This window comes from Gekko japonicus, unplaced genomic scaffold, assembly GCF_001447785.1.
Source record: "Gekko japonicus isolate JY-2015 unplaced genomic scaffold, Gekko_japonicus_V1.1 scaffold59, whole genome shotgun sequence".
NCBI classification, from domain to species: domain Eukaryota; kingdom Metazoa; phylum Chordata; class Lepidosauria; order Squamata; family Gekkonidae; genus Gekko; species Gekko japonicus.
The window spans coordinates 1189487-1208690 of NW_015169174.1; the positions used below are offsets into that span (position 1 = coordinate 1189487).

At 46.0% G+C, this 19204-nt stretch overlaps 1 protein-coding gene across 1 annotated transcript in view; it reads left to right on the plus strand.

The window, feature by feature from the left end:
• The window catches only part of LOC107114442 (prominin-1-A-like), a 55894-nt gene that overhangs the window by 10512 nt on the left and 26178 nt on the right, over positions 1–19204 (plus strand). The gene's annotated exons all lie outside the window — the stretch shown is intronic.

Genomic DNA, 19204 nt, shown 5'->3' on the forward strand with positions numbered 1-19204 from the left:
AGAGATCGAAGAATGGGTACGAGGGTGTCCCAAATGCCAGCAAGTCAGACCCGATCCCCCACAAGCTACACCCCAAGGCTGGGAGTCATCTGGTAAACCCTGGGCCAGATTGCATATAGATTTTGCTGGCCCTCTCCAAGGGCAAATGTTCCTAATTGTGGTGGACGCTATGTCCAAATGGCTGGAGGTCGTGCATATGAAATCGACCACATCACTTGCTGTGATCCATGCGCTCCGCCGACTTTTTGCCACCCACGGGTTGCCTGACGTCATCGTCAGTGACAACGGGCCTCAATTTGTGTCTGAGGAATTTAGGCTCTTCCTCACGAGTAATGGCATACGCCAAATGACTTCGGCCCCTTTCCATCCGGCATCTAATGGCCAAGCCGAACGGATGGTCAGGACGGCCAAAGAGGCCCTGGGTAAAATGGACGAAGGGGACTGGAGCCAGAGGCTGGGCTCCTTTCTTTTGCTGCAGCACACCACCCCCTGTAGTGCTACAGGCCGTAGTCCGGCCGAATTGTTAATGGGGCGGAGACTCACGACCCGTTTGAACCGAATGCACCCAGACCTCACTGAAGAGCAATCCGAGCGTACCACGGCGCAACCGAAGGTGCGCATGTTTGAAAAAGGGGACAAGGTTTTCGCACGAAATTATGCAAACGGGCACTTATGGCTTCCTGGGGTTATATCCGACTCTGTGGGTACTCGAATGTATGTGGTGCAGTTAGCTGACGGTCGAATATGGCGGCGCCACATAGATCAGTTAAGGAGACGTTGGGCTAGGGACAGCGCTGACTCTCCGACGGCTGAATCCCCTGATGTCGAGTGGACACCCCCAGAGCAGGCGGTGAGTACCGAAAGGCCCGGTACTGTCCCCGAGTCAGGGCAGAACCCTGTGTGCGGGGCTGAAATCCCAGTCGAGTCTGTGCCTGATCCAGGCTGTAGTGAACCCCACTCTGACCCACAACCTTGTCTGCCCGTGGAGCCTGCACCGCTCCGCAGGTCCCAGCGTTCGCGGCAAATGCCGACTTATCTGAAGGACTATGAGTGTAAATACTGTTGGAATAACTGATGTACAAAGGTTGATTGCATGTTTGTAAATAATAAAACAATTGGGATGATGGCTTAACTTAGGGGGGAGGAATTGTAATGTATTGAAATGATTACATGAATCACCTCATAGGACTCCCATGTTAAGCTTCGAGCCAGGCCAGGGCTCCTCTGAGCGAACTTCCTATTGGTCGCTTCGTAACAGCGACCAATCAGAACGGTACCATTCCCTAGGAGGGAAAGACTCCCATTGGTCCTTAACTAAGCAATCTCATTGGTTGTTAAATGTAAATAGGTGTGGCTACATTAGCCCGGTTATGTTTAAAAGGAGCATAAGCTCCCACTGTTTTCTGTTCTGGTTTCTTACTGAGTTAGTGCTTGTTCGTTACTTCCAATAAAGCTGAATCACTAGCTGAATCACTGTACGAGTCCTTTGTTAGCGCGATCTAACACCCACCTCCCCACTCAAGCCTCCGCCACCCCCCACTCATCCCTCACTTACCCCTGGAGGTGGCAGGGGGCCTCTTCTGGCCTCCGGCATGGCCCAGGGAGGCGGCGGGGGGGGGACTCTCCTTGCCTTCTCTGGGCAGCAGCGCTCCGGCGGTGGCCCAGGAAGACAGCGGGGGGGGGGTTCTCCTTGCCTCCTCTGGGCAGCAGCGCTCCAGCGCTGACCCAGGGAGGCGGTGGGGAGACTCTCCTTGCCTCCTCTGGGCCGCAGCGCTCTGGCGCTGGCCCAGGAAGGCGGTGGGGGGTTCTCCTGGCCTCCTCTGGGCCACAGCGCTCTGGCGCTGACCAAGGGAAGCGGCGGCGGGGGGCTCTCCTGGCCTCCTTTGGGCAGCAACGCTCCGGCGCTGACCCAGGGAGGTGGCAGGGGGGACTCTCCTTGCATCCTCTGGGCCGCAGCGCTCCGGCTCGGGCCCCGAGAAGGTGGCGATGGGAGTCCTTGGGGCCGCAGTGCTTCAGCACAGGCCCTGGAAGGCCAGCGACAGGCCGTAATGGGGGGGGCTGGGAGGGGGCTTGTTGCCACCGCCATTTTGCCAGCTCCTGGAGCAGCGCTCCGGCCCCAAAAGACCCCTGCCCAAATCTATAATGATTGCCTAATTTACAGAACTGTTGTAAGGTTTATAAGATTATGCATGGGAAAGAGCAGGTAGAGAAAGAGGTACTTTTCTCCCTTTCTCACAGTACAAGAACTCGTGGGCACTCCATGAAATTGCTGAGCGGTCGGGTTAGAATGGATAAAAGGAAGTACTTCTTCACCCAAAGAGTGATTAACACTTGGAATTCACTGCCACAGGAGGTGGTGGCGGCTACAAGCATGGACGGCTTCAAAAGGGAATTAGATAAGCATATGGAGCAGAGGTCCATCAGTGGCTATTAGCCACAAGGTATAGATAGGGACTCTGGGGCAAGTGATGCTCTGTCATCTTGGTGCTTGGGGGGGGGCAACAGTGGGAGGGCTTCTAATGTCCTGGCCCCACTGGTGGACCTCCTGATGGCACCTGGTATTTCTGGCCACTGTGTGATACAGAGTGTTGGACTGGATGGGCCTTTGGCCTGATCCAACATTGGGCGTCTCTTATGTTCTTATGTTCTTAAGGATTACTGTGATAATATATGTGAGGTACTCTGAATTTTGTCAGCGCTGTGTGAATGGTAGATATTTAACTGATTGTCATGGGGAGGGGAAACAAATAGGGAGGATGGACGGAGTCCATCTCCACCCAGGACCTGCTCTATTGAAAGAAGGCTTTAGGTACCCAGATTTCTGAGTGCTGCTAGGGAGTTGTTGCAGCTCCAGTTAATCATTAACTTCTGAATTTCTAAGCAACCAGATTCCTAAATGTAGTGCAGAGAAGTGTATTTGAGGGGGAAGGGTCAGCTAGCAGAGAGGGCAAAAGGGATGTCAGGTGGGCCATTGAGGATGGAGCCAGGACCCTGTTAGCACAGACCCTCCATATCTTTGTTCAGCATGTGGAATTTTTTTCAGTGCTCAAACTGTATAAGGCCGTTGTCCACCCTAAACATTCAAATATCATGAGTCAGAGCACATGTATTTTGTCTGAATTTCATGCTCATTTATAATGTGGCTTCTTGACTGTTGTGGTTGTGTTTCCAGCTTTCCTAGCCGGAGGGACAGAAATCCCTCTTTCTTTTACAGTGCAGCTTAGAATCTTACCACTGATTGATGTTTTGGGAATTAATCGTCATAAGATTGTTGTAATTGGCTACAGTCCTTAATTAGTATGAAAAGTTGAGGCAAATCCAATCCAGAGTTATATTACCTAGTATGGAAACCCTGAGAAGCCTGGAGGTTTTCATCAGAGATGACTGAAATTTGCTCTGTGCATGCTCAGGAGCACTTTTTGTTTATTGTTATTTAACATTGTCTACAACTGTGCCTTGACAATGAAAAGAGATTTGATATGCATGTATTCACTTGAATATGCTACTTCAGGAATCTTTTTGGTTACTCTGGGCACTTTTTCTGCTGGCTGATTGTTAACATGAGTTTACAAGCACAGCCATGTTTTCCAGTGTCAGAGAGAAATGCCCTGCCTCTCTTTAATTTAGGGATCTGTATATGTCTTTGTACTGAATTCCTTCCTTGCTGGATATAATCCTGATGGCGCTGGTATGACACAATGATGACTCAGAATTGAGTGGAAGGAGAAAATGAGCCCTCCCTGAACATTTAAGTGACGCAGACAGCACTAGTCTAGTAGAATAAGATTTCAAGTTTAAATTTCAACGTTACTCCCAAGAACTGTAAATAAAATATGCAAATAGTTAGATTTTAATTTTAATTTGTCTTCCAGTACCCCCTGAAGTGCAGCATTTCCTGGAGTTCAGACAGGTTCCTCTTGAAAGGCTCAAGGAAAAGGGATTCTTCAAAGGATTCCATTTTTTTCCTGATAGCCAACTTAAATCTGATTTGTTTTTAGAGTGAGCCTCTTGTTTCTTGTGCTTTCCTCAGTGTCTTTGGCAAAGGGAGGTTATCTCTCTCTGCCTCTCTTTATGCATTTTCTATTATTAAACTGCTAATATGTTTCCCATTAATCCTCTTTTCTGAAATTTGAATATGTCCAGGTTTTTTTTAGCTTTTCTTTAGAATGTTGTCTGCACCAGAGTTCATCAGAACTCACCCTTAGTATAGGTTCAGCCTTAATTACTTGTTTTCATGCTAATTCCCCCCCCCCGAACAAGATGGTAAAAAGAGACTATGTGACTATGGTCCCGGTCACAGGGGCAGGAAAATGCAGGGGGGGGAGCGTGGCTGTTAGCCCCGAGGCTAGGTCATACGGGCAGGAAAATGTGGGGGGGGGAAACGTGGCTGTTAGCCCCGGGGCTAAAAACCGCGCGGTTGCTCGAGCAGACCTACCGATGGAGGTCCCGTGGTGGGGGGAGATGCTGATCATTCCACAGTCCTGTGGCGCGGCAAAGAAGCGGGGCGCAGGGCAAACGGGGTTGGTTTTTTTAAAGAAACCTCAAATGTGCGCATGCTCCCTTGGGTGCTTGTGTGCATCCGTGGAGACTTTGAAAAAAAAACACCTTTTTTCGAGGGGACATGGGCAGGCGCCGGAACTACCACCGGAAACGCGATCAGACGCCCGCCCTTGCCCTGCGGTTTCAGGAAGCTAGTACCTCTGAGGTACTAGTTTTTTACTGTGCATCTTCTGCGGGAAGCCTCGGGTTCGCCACGGGAGCTCGACGCTTCCCAGATGTGGCAGTGAGATCGCGCCTGGAAAATCCGCCTATCTTCCGTCCCTCTAGCGTGCCTAATGCTCTGTGTGACCGCAGCCTATGTAAACTTGATCCAGTTACCATGTTAATGTCTCTGAGATGTGGAAGGAGGCTGAGGCTTCTAATCAGAGGATTTGGCCTCAGCCAGACTTGAACTGAAGCACTGCCGTATTATCTTTATATTTTCTTTATGTTTATGAAATGGGCCACTGCTGGCCTTCCAGTGCTGCTGTGCTGCCCAGTGCTATTTAACATATTTCTTTAACTCCTTGCCAGTTTGCTGAATCCTTACAATGTAGTCACCAAATCCTATTCCAGCTGAGCCCTAATCAGAGCTGAGTGTTTCTGTTAACCTCCTACATCTTTTCTTAATACAATTTCCCCTTTCTGTAACGTCACTGTGATGACTCATGTTCAGATCATATTCCAGGATAGCATATGCATTTTATTCAGTAATGCCAACTCTCAGCCAATTTTCACCCTTCTTACATTGGGAGCCCCTATTGTTCAATCTTCACTGTATCTAATAGTAAGCTGTCATGCCCCTGTGTGGATGGCACAAACAGCCAAGCCAGGCCACGCACAGACAGGGCAAGAGCTTCTGCATATTACTTGGGGAGACTTCCCAGATATGCAGAAAACTATGGCATATTGTTTAACCAAGAGATAAAGGGAAAACACTTCTTACAAAACCTGTTGAAGACTTGAATGTGCACAGGAAGCCCACTGTTTCAATTTATTGATAATTTTACATTATTATTGAATGATAATATTGCATTCTTTTCATGTTTGCCATTCACTCAGTCTGAGTTTTTCTAAATCTTGGGCAGGGGATTGAAGAAGTAAGGTACAGTAATATTTTATTGGCAAAATTTTCTCTGTTGTCTACCACCATATTTTCAAATGAGTTGGTGGGTTGTGGTTTGGAAAAATTATGTTGGTAAGGTAATTCTAGTCTGTAAAATTTGTCTCCTTACACACAAATAAGGCAGAGAAGCCATTATTACCCTCTCACAAATGTATATAAGTTAGGGACCAACTTAGATGTTACACAGAGATGCATGAACAGTTTGCTGCTTTAAAAATAAAATAAAATGAAAAGCAGCCTATGAGACTGCAGTTGGGAACTAAGGAATGGTGTGGGGGGGAGGGAGGCTGCTTAACCCTTTCCCTTCCTGCTTTCTCCATATCACCTCCCTCATAGCTACTCTCCCTTTTCTGAGGGAAAAGGTATCTGTTTATTTATTTGATTTATATACCGCGCTTCCCATAAATGAGCTCAGGGCGGTTTACATCAATTAGTATAATACCGTTAGAACAATGTTAAAATGACAGTTTAAACAGGATAAAACCATGTAAAAACAAATAGATCAGATGTCAATTCAGATTGTTTAAAATACAATGGTGGGTGCCCCGATGTCTATTCAGATTCAGGCCACTGTGGAGGATTGGAGGGGATGTCTGCCGCTTCAACCAAAAGCCTGGTGGAAGAGTTCCATCTTGCAGGACCTGTGGAACTGCAATATGTACCACAGAGCCCTGATCTCATACGAAAGCTCATTCCACCAGGTGGGGGCCAGGGCCGAAAAAGCCCTGGCCCTGGTTGAGGCTAGTCAGACGTCCCTGGGGCCAGGGACCACTAAGAGATGTTGGTTTGTGGACCTCAGTGCTCTACAGGGCTCATATGGGGACAGGCGGTCTCTAAGGTATGCTGGCCTTAAAGGTAAGCACCAGCACCTTGAAACAGATCCGGAATTCAACAGACAGCCAGTACAGTTTATGCAGCACTGGGTGAATATGAGCCTGCAAAGGCGTCACTATCTACACCCAGGCTGCCACATTCTGTACTAGCTGCAACTTCCAGAGCACAGTCAGGGGCAGCCCCACGTAGAGAGAGTTACAGTAGTCCAGTCTAGAAGTGACCATTGTGTGAGTCACTGTAGCTAGGACTTGGGGAGTGAGATATGGGGCCAACTGCCTGATCTGTCTCAGATAGAAAAAGGCAGACCTGGCAGTGGTGGTGACCTGGGCCTCCATAGAAAGGGAGGTATATAGGAACACCCCCAGACTCCTCACCCCTGATGTAGGCACCAATGGAGCCCCATCGAAGGCTGGGAAGCCTGATCCCCTGACCCCCCTGATCTTGGATGGATTTAGTCGACTCTGTTGTGGCCATCCAGCCACAGCTTATAACACCTAGTCCAGAACTCCTGGGGCCGTGTCAGGGCATCTGTCCATCAGTAGATAGAGCTGGATGTCATCTGCATACTGGTGACAACCCAGCCCATACCTCCGGATAATCTGGGCAAGGGGGTACATATAGATATTGAACAACATGGGGGAGAGAATCACTCCCTGTGGGACACCACAAACAGCTGGTGCTGAAGGCATTGCACTGGCTGCCTATAGTATACCAGATTCGTTTCAAGGTGCTGGTTCTTACCTTTAAAGCCCTACATGTCAGGGACCTACATACCTGAGGGACTGCCTTTCCGCACATGTTCCCCAGAGAGCACTGCGGTCAGGGGCCCAGAACCGGCTGGCCCTCCCGGGTCTTAAAGAGGCTAGGCTGTCGAGGGCCAGGGCCTTTTTGGTGGCAGCCCCATCCTGATAGAATGAGCTTCTGTAGGAAATCAGGGCCCTGTGACAGTTCCGCAGGCCCTGTAAAACAGAGCTCTTCCGCCAGGCTTTTGGGAGCTGCCACCACCAATGGTTGGTTGAAAGAGAGAGGGCCCTGGACTCCAGAAACTGCCACCAGCAGCCTAAAGAACAGCAAGTCCTGCAAGGACAATCAAAATGAATACTGAGAGCTGACTGCGAGTTGAGAACTTTGAATAATAGCTGCTACCATCATACAAAGACCAACAACTACTAGCACTTATTATGGTTTTAATCTGTTATCATTGTAACTTACATTTTAAATGTAAACATCTGTTTTTATGTAAGCCGCCCTGAGCTGGCTCCGGGCAGGAGGGTGGGGTAGAAATTTGAAAAATAAATAAATAACCCCCCCCCCCCAAGCAATGCTCCCTCTGAGCTGTTGAGTCCTGTGAGCAAAAATTCTACTTTCTGAGCTGCCAGCATTAATGTTGTGAGCAGGTGATTTGGCTGCTGCAAGACAAAAATGGCTAGAGGCTAAAAACCTGTGAGCTAGCTCACACTAACTCAGCTTAGAGGGAACACTGCACAAGAACCACCCTCTGTCCCTGACCCTGGAGAAAGGAGGTCAGCCACTGCAAGGCCAAGCCCCCGTATCCTGGTGTCAGGCGAGGCAGTGGGTTAAACACCTCATGGTCAACCATATCAAACGCTGCTGATAGATCAAGAAGAATCAGCAGTGCCAATCTGCCTTGATCCAGGTGTCTCTGGAGATCATCCACCAGGGCGACCAGCACCATTTCTGTCCGATGGGCAGAGAAAGAAAAACAGCTGAGGGAGGAGACAGTTCTGAGTCAACAACCAATAGGGAGGAGGAAAAAGTAAGCAGCCCTTCCCCCTGCCTTTCCTCCACTCAAAACTATATGCCTCCTGCAGCTTATTTTTACTTTTTAAAAATCAAGCCAGAAGGTTCATGGGTTTCTTGTGTAATGTATGGCTTTCACCCTATGCTTAGGGCAGAGGGAAATAGCACAAAGCCCCTAGGTGACCTACATTATCCTCTTGGCTTTTTGGCCTCTGGCTTTCAGGCACCCAAGCTCATGGATTAGGGTTGCCAACCTCTAAGTGGTGGCTGGAGATATCCCGCTATTATAACTGATCTACAGGTGACAGAGATCAGTTAACTTGGATGGAATGGCTGCTGTGGAAGGTGGACCCATTGAATTCCCTCCCTTCCCTAAATTCCACCCTCTTCAGGCTTTACCCCCCCCAAAAAAATCTCCATGTATTTCCCAGCCTGGAGCTGGCCCATCCTATTATGGATAGGAAAGTAATCTGTACAGAATGATAATTTACGCCCCCCCCCAGCTCTCCAAACTGTGATGGTAGCACAGAACTGGCCCTGGGGTACCACTATGGGACAGGAGGATTTGGGGCTGTTGTAGGAGAGTCCCAGTCCCCGCTCTAGGGAGTTATAGCTCTGGGGAGGAAGAAGAAAAAGAAGAGTAGGTTTTTATACCCCACTTTTCTCTACCCGAAGGAGTTTCAAAGCGGCTTACAATTTCCTTCCCTTCCTCTCCCCACAACAGTTACCTTGTGAGGTAGGTGGGGCTGAGAGAGTTCTGAGAGAACTGTGACTGGCCCAAGGACACCCAACAGGTTTCATGTGGGGAAGTGGGGAATCAAACCCAGTTCTCCAGATCAGAGTCTACCACTCTTAACCACTACACCACACTGGAGACAGTATTTCCCCTAGTGGAGAAGCTTATGTGCAGCTCATCAATGCATATAAATTCCCGCAAAGAAGCAAAAAGCGGCTCATTGAGGCCATTTCAGATCAGAAAAATGACATGTGTGGGGGAGAGACTTAAACTCCTGCATTCCATGGTCCCAGTCCAAATCAGGCCCCTGAATGCCTGGGAATTAAGCTTCAGCACGGAACTCCAGAGCACTTCTGACCGAAACCTGGGGTGGGTATGGGGTAGACCTGTAAACTAAGTAGCATGTAGTTATTGAGCCTCATGGCATCTGACATTGGTTGAAAATGTCCAGATAGCTTTCAAATTTTGATTTTCCATTTTGTAGGGTTGCCAAATCCAATGTCCATGCTGGCGGAGGGTGAGAGGGAACTTCTGGGAGTGGGGGCAGAGCAATGCGATGCGCTGACATAATACAGAAGTTACATCATTGTGCTGGGGGGGATTTCGTGTGGTGACACTCTTGTTTACAGGCAAAACTCTATGGTGAAATAGGCATGAAACCATAGAGTTTTGCCCCAAAAGACAGAGCATCGCTGTGTCACATCCCCAGCGCAATGACATCACTTCCACGTGATGTCCAGGCCTGGTGTCAGGCTTTTTTGCGCCCTAGGCAAGGCTAACTACTTGTGCCCCCCCCACTGCTAGCTAGTTTTCAAAAACAGATGAATTGTAGGAAAAATGAAAAGCACAAAAGTTGAAATTGCTATTTTTTAATATGTGAGAATAAGTAATACAACAATCTTTGATCTTCTTTGTCAACAGAAAACAGTTTCAGCACACAAATCACGAATCATTTTGAATAATCCTGTGAATTGTGATGTTAAAATTTAAGTCTCCTGAATGTTTCCACTTCAGGCACATCAAAATCTCATTTTGTATGTCTTTTTCTTTGCAAATTTTGTCACCAATTCCTTCAGATCAAGTGCTGATGCTTTGGCATGTTCAATTGATATAGTTACCAAACCAAGTAGTCTCTTTTGCAGCACTTTTTATAAGTTTGAGCTTTGAGAAACTGCGTTCACCACTTGCCACTGACACTGGAAGTGTGAGAAGGATCCCTAGAGCAACAGAAACATTAGACACACTATCCAGGAGTTTTTGTTGCAATATGAAGAGAAGTACTCCTTGTGGTGACATAGACTTTGGAAGTCTTCGAGCTATTGCTATAAGTTCACAGCACAGATCTTCAGTATCAATATCTTTGTTTCCATTGTGCATCAATGATTTTTCCAAATTCTTGCAGGCCTTAAGTACATCTTCAGTAAATTTTTTGTTGATACTGTATATATCATAAGGTAAAGGTAAAGGTTTCCCTTGCTCGAAAGCCAGTCAAATCCGACTCTAGGGAGCGGTGCTCATCTTTGTTTCCAAGCCAAAGAGCCAGCGCTGTCCTTAGACTTTTCTGTGGTCATGTGGCCAGCATGACTAAACGCTGAGGCGCACGGAACACTGTTACCTTCCCACCGAAGTGGTACCTATTTATCTACTTGCAATTTCTTGCTTTCGAACTGCTAGGTCGGCTGGAGCTGGGGCCAGAGACAGGAGCTCACTCTGTCACGTGGCACTGGGGTCTCGAACTGCCAAGCTACTCACCCTCTGGTCTGCAGCTTAACATCTTAATCTCTGAGCCACCGTGGCCCCGTATATATCATACAGGAAGCCAAATAGGGAATTATATTGTTGTAGCTGTTGAAATCTCTCTTCAATAGTGGTGGTCAGCCCATTATTTATTTACTTATTTATTTATACTTTATTAGTTATTTACCAGTTTTCTACTTGAGACTCAAGGTGGATTACATGGTATAGAATATTGTAATCAAATAGCATATGAGATCTAATGAACAATGCAACAGGACTAGGCTTACAAAAATGCAAAAAAAGTATCAAACATCCTATGTCCAGCAATACAGAAAATGGAATTACAAAAAATGAAAACAATGTTGTAATAGAACATACAACAAATCAATACTATATAGCACACACTGTGACATAGACTACAGTCCTGTGCTCTCCCATATGTGCCCCAAAGAGCCTTGTGTGCTGCAGATAGCCATCTGCTGGTTGTCCCTGGCCCAAAAGATGCCTGCCTAGCCCCAACCAGGGCCAGGGCTTTCTTGGCCCTGGCCCCAGTCTGGTGGAACATGCCTCTGATAGAGATCAGGGTCTTGCGAGACCTGTTACAGTTTCACAGGGCCTGCAAAATGGAGCTGTTCTTTGATTGAGACAGCGGGCATCTACTAGCTGGCCTCTCTGTTGCTGTTGCATGAGACCACTATGGCTTGGCACTGGCCCACTCATTTCCTGGCTTTAAGAACTGAAACTGAATATATTGCACTGCCCACTTTAAATGTTTTAAATTGGTTTTATTGTATTGTTTTAATATTGTTATTTATTGCCTGTTTGAATTATTTTAAGATTGTATTATTATTTAAAGTTTTTTTATTGAAATGTAATGACATGTAACAGTAATAAGCCGCTCTGAGACTCCAAGTGAAGGGCGGGGTATAAATCCAATCTCTTCTTCTCTCTTCTTCTTCTCTAATAATATACATCAATCTACATCCAAAATCAATTTGCTTACATAAATTCATTGTTGTGAGCCACCCTGAGCCCGCTTGTGGGAAGGGCGGGACATAAATCGAAATAATAAATCTATAAGCTTTGTAAAAATGCCCTCCCAAGCAACCGTTTTACATAGTATGCAGAATTAAAGAAGTGTGAGAGCGGCCTTCTTCCAGTTACTGAAACTGTAAATACAACCTTCTTTTCTCTGTAAATCACTAACTCAAGGCTTCTAACGGTGCTACCCAACACATGGGAAAGATCAGCAACTGCCCATACACATGTATTTTCTATTGTGGCTCCGATTTGTGAAATGGCCTTTCTGAGGAAGTCAGGAAAGCTTCCACACTTTTGTCATTCTGCCAACTACGTAAAACAGAATGGTTCAAGAGGGCATTTTAATAAAGGTAATAATAGGGCTATAAGATAATGGAATGGTTCAGGAGGGAGTTTTTATAAAATGAAAAGGACTGTGAACTGTATCACAGTATACTATGTACTGTATCCTGTATGTATTATCCTGCTCTTACTGCATTGCTTTCTACCTTTGTAATATAATTTTCTGCATTGTCTGACATACCGTGTAATTATTTTTGCTCTATTTCAAATTGCTGTAATCTTAGCCTTATTGCATTGTTTATTAGATACCAGTTTGGTGTAGTGGTTAAGAGTGGTGGACTCTAATCTGGAGAACCAGGTTTGATTCCCCACTCTTCCACATGCAGCCAGCTGGGTGACCTTGGGTCAGTCACAGTTCTCTCAAAGCTATTCTCACAAGAGCAGTTCTGTCCGAGCTCTCTCAGCCCCATCTACCTCACAGGGTGTCTGTTATGGGGAGAGGAAGGGAAGGAGACTATAGGCCTGTAATGATGTAGCTTCCACAGGAGGCATGGGCTGGGGTCCCGCAGGGCAGGTCATAGGCAAGGTTTCAGAGAATAACCAAAAAACAGTCCAAAAGGGGTTTCAGAGAGCAGGTTTACCAAAGTCCAGTCTAGGGTCAAGGAGTTCCAGGCAGCAAGTCCAAATCCAGTCTGAGGTCAGGGATTCAAGAAAATCTGATTGTCAGGTCCAGTTCAAGGTTGCAAAGGTTCAATAGCAGCAAAGTTGGTGGCTCAGTAGCAAAGTGTACTTTTTGTGTCCATAAACTGCTGCTTCTCCCAGCTGAATTTATAGCCAAGTCTTAATGAGCTAGACCCCAGCCAATTCCTTGGCAGTCATCCTGAAACTACTCATTTGTCTTTTCAAGTGACTCCTTTCTTGCAACTCTAAGTGTCTCTGACAGTGTCAGCGCTGCAAGGGTGTGGGTAAGCTAGGTGGGCTGGGAGTGGCTGCTGAAGACTTGTTTACTGCTTCAGAGCTACAAAGTGTAGGCTGTGACTCCTGATCAGCCGGTAACCTGATCTCTTCTTGTCCTTCTGTCTCAGAGCCAGCTGCAGCTGGCTGTTCAATACCTGCTTGGGGCTAGCAGGTAGCTCACTCACACGGACTGACTTATGACAAAGCTGCTCTGAGTGAAGGGCGGGGTATAAATCCAACTCTCCTCCTCCTCCTCATGTGAATTATTGCATTGACTTAGACTGTGTAACCCATTTTGAGTCTCAGTGAGAAAGGTAGACCATATATAAAGTAAATAAAATAAAGTGCATAGGATCAGGCAGTAAGTAGGATTCTTTCTAAGTGAACAAACATAGGCTCAAGCAACAGGGTCATGATCCCTGAAGTGCCCACAGGTGGGATCCTCTCTCAGCAACGTTCAATCTTCAGAGCAAACACAAAACACCACAACCCTCCCCTCTGTGAATAAGATTCCTGTGGGTTAGCATATATTAGCCAAAGAAGATTTGTTCTCACTTACCTTTGGACCTAAATTCCAAAGTGAAACACTGTCTTGTTATTCTCTTGGTCTTTTTCTTTTACTTTCTTCTGAACCTCCTACAACACCTTTTTTATCCCTTCATTCCTTAATCTCACTCTCTGCTTTACTCCAACATGGTTTCACTCCCCCCTCTCCTGCTATCTGCTAATTGTGTTCTAGAAAACTGCATAGAGAATTCACCCTTTATGACATGAGGATTCACATTGTTTACCTCAGCTTTCTTCTTTTTTACTAGAAAATTTACACCTGATAGACATGTGACAGATTTCACACCCTAATGCTGATTGTTAGTTCTGCACTCCTTTGAGGTCTGTGCCCTAGGCGGCTGTCTAGTTGACCTAATGGTAGCAGTGGCCCTGGTGACATCAGCACGTCAGAGACATGCAGTGATGTCACTGTTTGGTGGCTGGGTTTCCCCAGCTGGCCAGTTGGCTGGTGGAGGGCAGAAGCCCCAAAAGCTGGGGGATCCCTGCTGGGACCTGGGGAATGGCAGCCCTACCATTTTGTGGACTCCTCCTTTAAAAAGTCAATTTTGAAATCCCTGAGTTAGAATCCAGACAAGAATTCCTGATAGTGGGAACTTCCGGTATGACGCAGTGAGTGAGCGGGTGCTTTTTGGGACTCCCAAATCGCCTGCTCCCCTCATTGTTCCTTTCGGTGCTCTTTCGGTTTACTGGGGGCACCGACTGACTCCTGGAGAGAGGTCGGGTAGCAGGGGGTTTACTCGGCCACCCGCACACCTGGCAGATGTGTGGGTGTGTTGCTTTTGCCCCAAAGCAGGAGCGACTGAGGGGGAGGGAACACGGTTTTGTGGTCCCCATCAGCTGCAACCAGCCGTTTTTAAAAGACCGTTCCATTTTTTTTCTTTCTGGGTTTTTTCATTTTTGGAACAAAGGAAAGCTGTGAGCACACATTTGTTCTCTTTATAATTGGTGGAGACCCTTTTTAAATGACCCTCATAAGACTGTCTCTAATTTTGGAAACGCTTACGTGGCCATGGAAAGGAATGGAGCAGAAGAGAAGAAAATGGCGTTACAGGGGGAGAAGGAAGACATCTCAGCAGAAGAAATAGTGCTAATAGACTTAGAAAATACTGATTATGGACACATAACTCTGGACCACTTTTTAAAACTTTTGATTAATGAGGTGTGGCAGGCAGCTGAGGAAGCCTGCAAAAGTATTATCAAGAACCTTTTAAATAAAGACCCAGAACTGAAAGACAAACAGAAGCCTTCGCAAGAGCCCTTGCAATCTCAGCATCCTAAGAGTTCAGGGAAGGAACAAGACAACAGACAAGTTAAAGAAGGACAAGACATGTTCTTTATACCTATGGATGGGAAAAATAAATGCTTACAGGCAAAAAGCAGTGGAAAGTACCTTGCAAAGCGATCCAAGACGGTAGGACTCATAGAAGGGAGTACTCGAAAGCAACTTTATGCAGAAGTGAAGAAATTGACTAAGAAAGGAGAGAGGCACTCGGCAAAGAAGAGTACCAAAGACAGCAAAGCACTTGTGACAGGACAGACTACTCAGGAAAAGCAGAAGGGAGCAGAATATCATGAGTATAAAGGGGAGAGACATTTAGACACAATTATCAAGAATAAGATGCTTCAGGAAACAGGGCTGTTAAGTATATCATGGGGCAGTATAACTGTTAAAGTCTATTTTATGAATGAAATGTGGATTGCATTATATGATGGAAAGGATTGTACTAGATTAAGATGTTTTGAGTTATTTTGGAATGACAATAAGAATTTTTTGATAGACAACCTCTATGCAACTTACTGTTTATATATTTCTGTGTAACTGCAAAAATTTTGTCTCTTTTGTTCCCTAAAGGGATTATTCTGTTATTATAACATAAAGAAACTAAAATATTGTAAGAAGGATTGGGGTAGTATATCTATAATTTTTTACTTTCAGAAAATAGAATGAGAGGTAAAGTTAACTAATATCTGATTATAGACTATCTATTTTGGATATCTGATTTTTGGTTACTGTTGTGCCTGGATATCTTCTAAAAAGAATTGAGAAAATAAGAGTATTATATAAGTTTTAGCAGATAAGGCAATGATAAGATGCTGAAAATTTTATATTTTTTAGGGTGTTGTGCTATGTTAAGGGATACCTAAGAATAATATTAGTAAATATGCGGGCAAGAAAAGGGAGATTGGCTAGATAATAGCTCATAAGATAAATATTTAAATGAGATTAGAAAATAAGGTCACAGATCTGCTCAGGGCTATGAAAAGGTGGGAAACTTATTTTGGGTAGTTAGACAGATGGTTAAATTACTGTATATGCCTGAGGTGCTCTGATTGAACCAGGAGAGGAAAATCTGATAGAGAATTGTGGTAGAAATACAATGTTAGTCTGAGAACACTTATAATTTGGGTTGGCATGTATTTTTGAATTATGAGAAATATGCGTGGAATTATAGTTTAAAGGATAATTCAGATATGGAAAACTTTAGTAGGGCTCTGGTCACATGGGCAGGAAAATGCGGGGGGGGGGAAGCGTGGCTGTTTGCCCCGGGGCAAACTAACACAGGGTTAAGCGATCAGACCTCCCGTGGAGGTCCCGTGGGTAGGGAGAGGTGCCGATCACAGGACGGTCCTGCGTGCAACAAAGAAGCGGCGCGGTGCGGCAAACTGTTTTTTTTCGTGTACACCAAAAATGCACATGCTCCGTTGGGTGCTTGTGTGCATCCACAGACACTTGGGGAAAAAAACACCTTTTTTGCAAGGGGACATGGGCGGGCGCTGGATGCCAACGGAAACGCGATCAGATGCCCGCCCTTGCCCTGCGGTTTCCGGAAACTAGTACCTCCGAGGTACTATTTTTTTGCCGCGTGTCTTCAGTGGGAAGCCTCGGTTGAGCCACGGGAGCGCTACGCTTCCCAGATGTGCCGGTGAGATTGCGCCCAGAAAATCCGCCTGTCTTCTGTCTCTCTAGCATGGCTAATGTTCTGTGTGACCGCAGCCTAGGTAATTTTTTTTTTTGCTGGAATACTTCATTGAAATAAGCAATTCGAGTTATGGTTTTTGTATTTATGTTTGTATGTATGTTTAGTATGTATGTTTGTTGTGTTTGTTCTGGAAAATTAATAAAGAAACTATATATAAACAATAAAATAATTCCTGATAGTGGCTAGTAGAGTAGCTGTACTTGATTGGGACTGTGGTGACTTGGTTTTGCCTAGTAGGAAACGAGTCAAAGATCATGCCAGCCGTATCCTTTGGGTTTGGGGGGGAGGGGGGGAATCAGCACCACAAACCCTCCGTGCTGCAGATTCAGTTGGACAGGAGCATCTTTTCCCCACTTCCTGCTCCAAACTAGCACTGTGCTTTTCCTCCTTGCACAATGGTGGCTGCATTCCATCAGACGTTTCCGTCATTCTTAGAAACTAATACTGTAAGTCAGCCTTGCAAATCAGTCTGCAGAAGCTACCACCAATTCACAAAAAGTCTTACTGACCTAATTTATACCATTTATTGTACACAACAGTCTGAATAAAATAAGCGAGTGGTACAGAAAGATACCATTATATCATCCCTCCATTTCTTTTTATATACACACGCATAACCTCCTACCAACTGTAACTGGTTCCTAAGGCAGTGTTAGTGAAACTGTGGTCAGAGAGGTGTTAAGAGGAAGAGAAAGCAAGAAAGATAGACTGTGAGCAAACATTCATGCAAATATCTAAAGCTTTGCCTAGTACCATTCAAATGTCTCTGGCAGGAGCAGACTTTTGCAACTGGCGGAACAACTTCCGATCACTCTCCCACCCTTTTGGTATTAATACTGACATGCTAAATCTTAAAATAGGCTGTTGGAGGCCATGGCAGCCTTGCTCTCATCCCTTGCATGATTTGGAGACTGAAAGGTACTGAGGCTCAAGTCTGCCTGGCAGTCACACCTCAGGACTGGATAAGCTCTTTGCTTTTTAGTCTCAGACGTGTACTGGCTGGTAGTTATTACTCAGTGGTAAAGAAAGGGCTTGTGTACATGTTGCAGTGCACTTTGGCCTTGGCATGGAAAACAGTTATCTGTAGCATTAAGCTTGCTTTAAATCAAACCCTGTTCCTGTAGAAAGCCCCCCCCTCCACTGCACTGAAGCCAAGCATTTCATCTTCTAATGGAGATTTGATTTTGTTTATACCTTCTACCTGAGATACCTGCAGCTATCTTTAGTCCCCATTAAAAATGCAGTACACTGTTCAGATCTGAATCTTTTGTATGGTCTGTGTAATGTATTCAGATGCTGCCCTGAATGCATTAGGATGAATGTGGAATCATCCCATAGAGAAGCTATGTAAAGCTTCAGGCTTCGGCAGGGATTCGCGCCGAAGACAGTGTGGCCAATCACATTTGAACTGTCAGTAAGCGGGAACCCTTATGATTGGTCTGTTATGCGCTCAACCTGATAGGTTGATATGTGTATAGTAGGTGTGGCTACATTAGCCCGGAATTTTTAAATACCGAGCAGCTGCAATGGAAAAGCTGTTCGGGCTATGAGGAGTTGTACCGTGTTAGAGAAGTTGATCGTCGAGCTGAATAAACCTGAGTTTTTGCTGAAATCTCTGACTAATTTGTTAAGTGCGGACTTAACAGTCTGTTTTATTATTTATTTATTTCGATTTCTTAACCGCCCTTCCCCGTGTACATGGGGCTCAGGGTGGTTTACAACAACATACGTAAATTCAGTACAATTTAAAACCAGTTAAAACTACAAACATTCAATATTAAAGCATTCAGCATAAATATTTAAACACTTTTAAAAACAAGATGGCATATCCAGCATTCAGATTTTCATAGGGGGTGGGGAGATGAGGGAAGGGTGCCGGGTAGATGTAAGAGAACCATTGCTGACCTCAACTGAAGGCCTGGCGGAACATCTTTGCCTTGCATGCCCTGTGGAACTTTAATAGATCAGACAGGGCACAGATGTCATTGGTTTGGCAGAGAGTTCCACCAGCCTGGGGCCAAGGCTGAGAAAGCCCTGGCCCTGGTCGAGGCCAGCCGGATGTCTTTGGGGTCGGGAATCACCAGGAGATTCTTATCTGCTGATCTCAGTGCCCTTCCGGGGGGATTTATCAGGAGAGGCGGTCCCAAAGGTATGTAGGTCCTTGACCGTTAAAGGCTTTAAAGGTAAGCACCAAAACCTTGAATCTGATCCAGTGCTCCACTGGCAACCAGTGCAGCTTGTGCAGCACTGGATGGATATGTGTTCTCCATGGAGTCCTCATATGGACCCGCGCAGCTGTATTTTGTACCAGTTGGAGCTTCCGGGGCAGTCTCAAGGGTAGTCCTACGTAAAGTGAGTTACAATAATCCAGCCTGGAGATGACCATTGCACAGATTATGGTGGCAAGGTCGGGGCGAGACAGATAGGGGGCCAGCTGCCTAACTTGGCGCAGTTGGAACGGCATGTACAACATTGGCGATCTGGGCCTCCATAGACAGAGGTGGGTCCAAGATCACCCCTGGGCTCCTGACGGTAGGTGCCGGTGTCAGAGGCACCCCATCGAGGGCTGGGAGTTGACTCCCCAATCCTGAATCGCTCCCACCTCCAGCCACAGAAGCTCCGTCTTTCTGTAGCCCCTGTGTT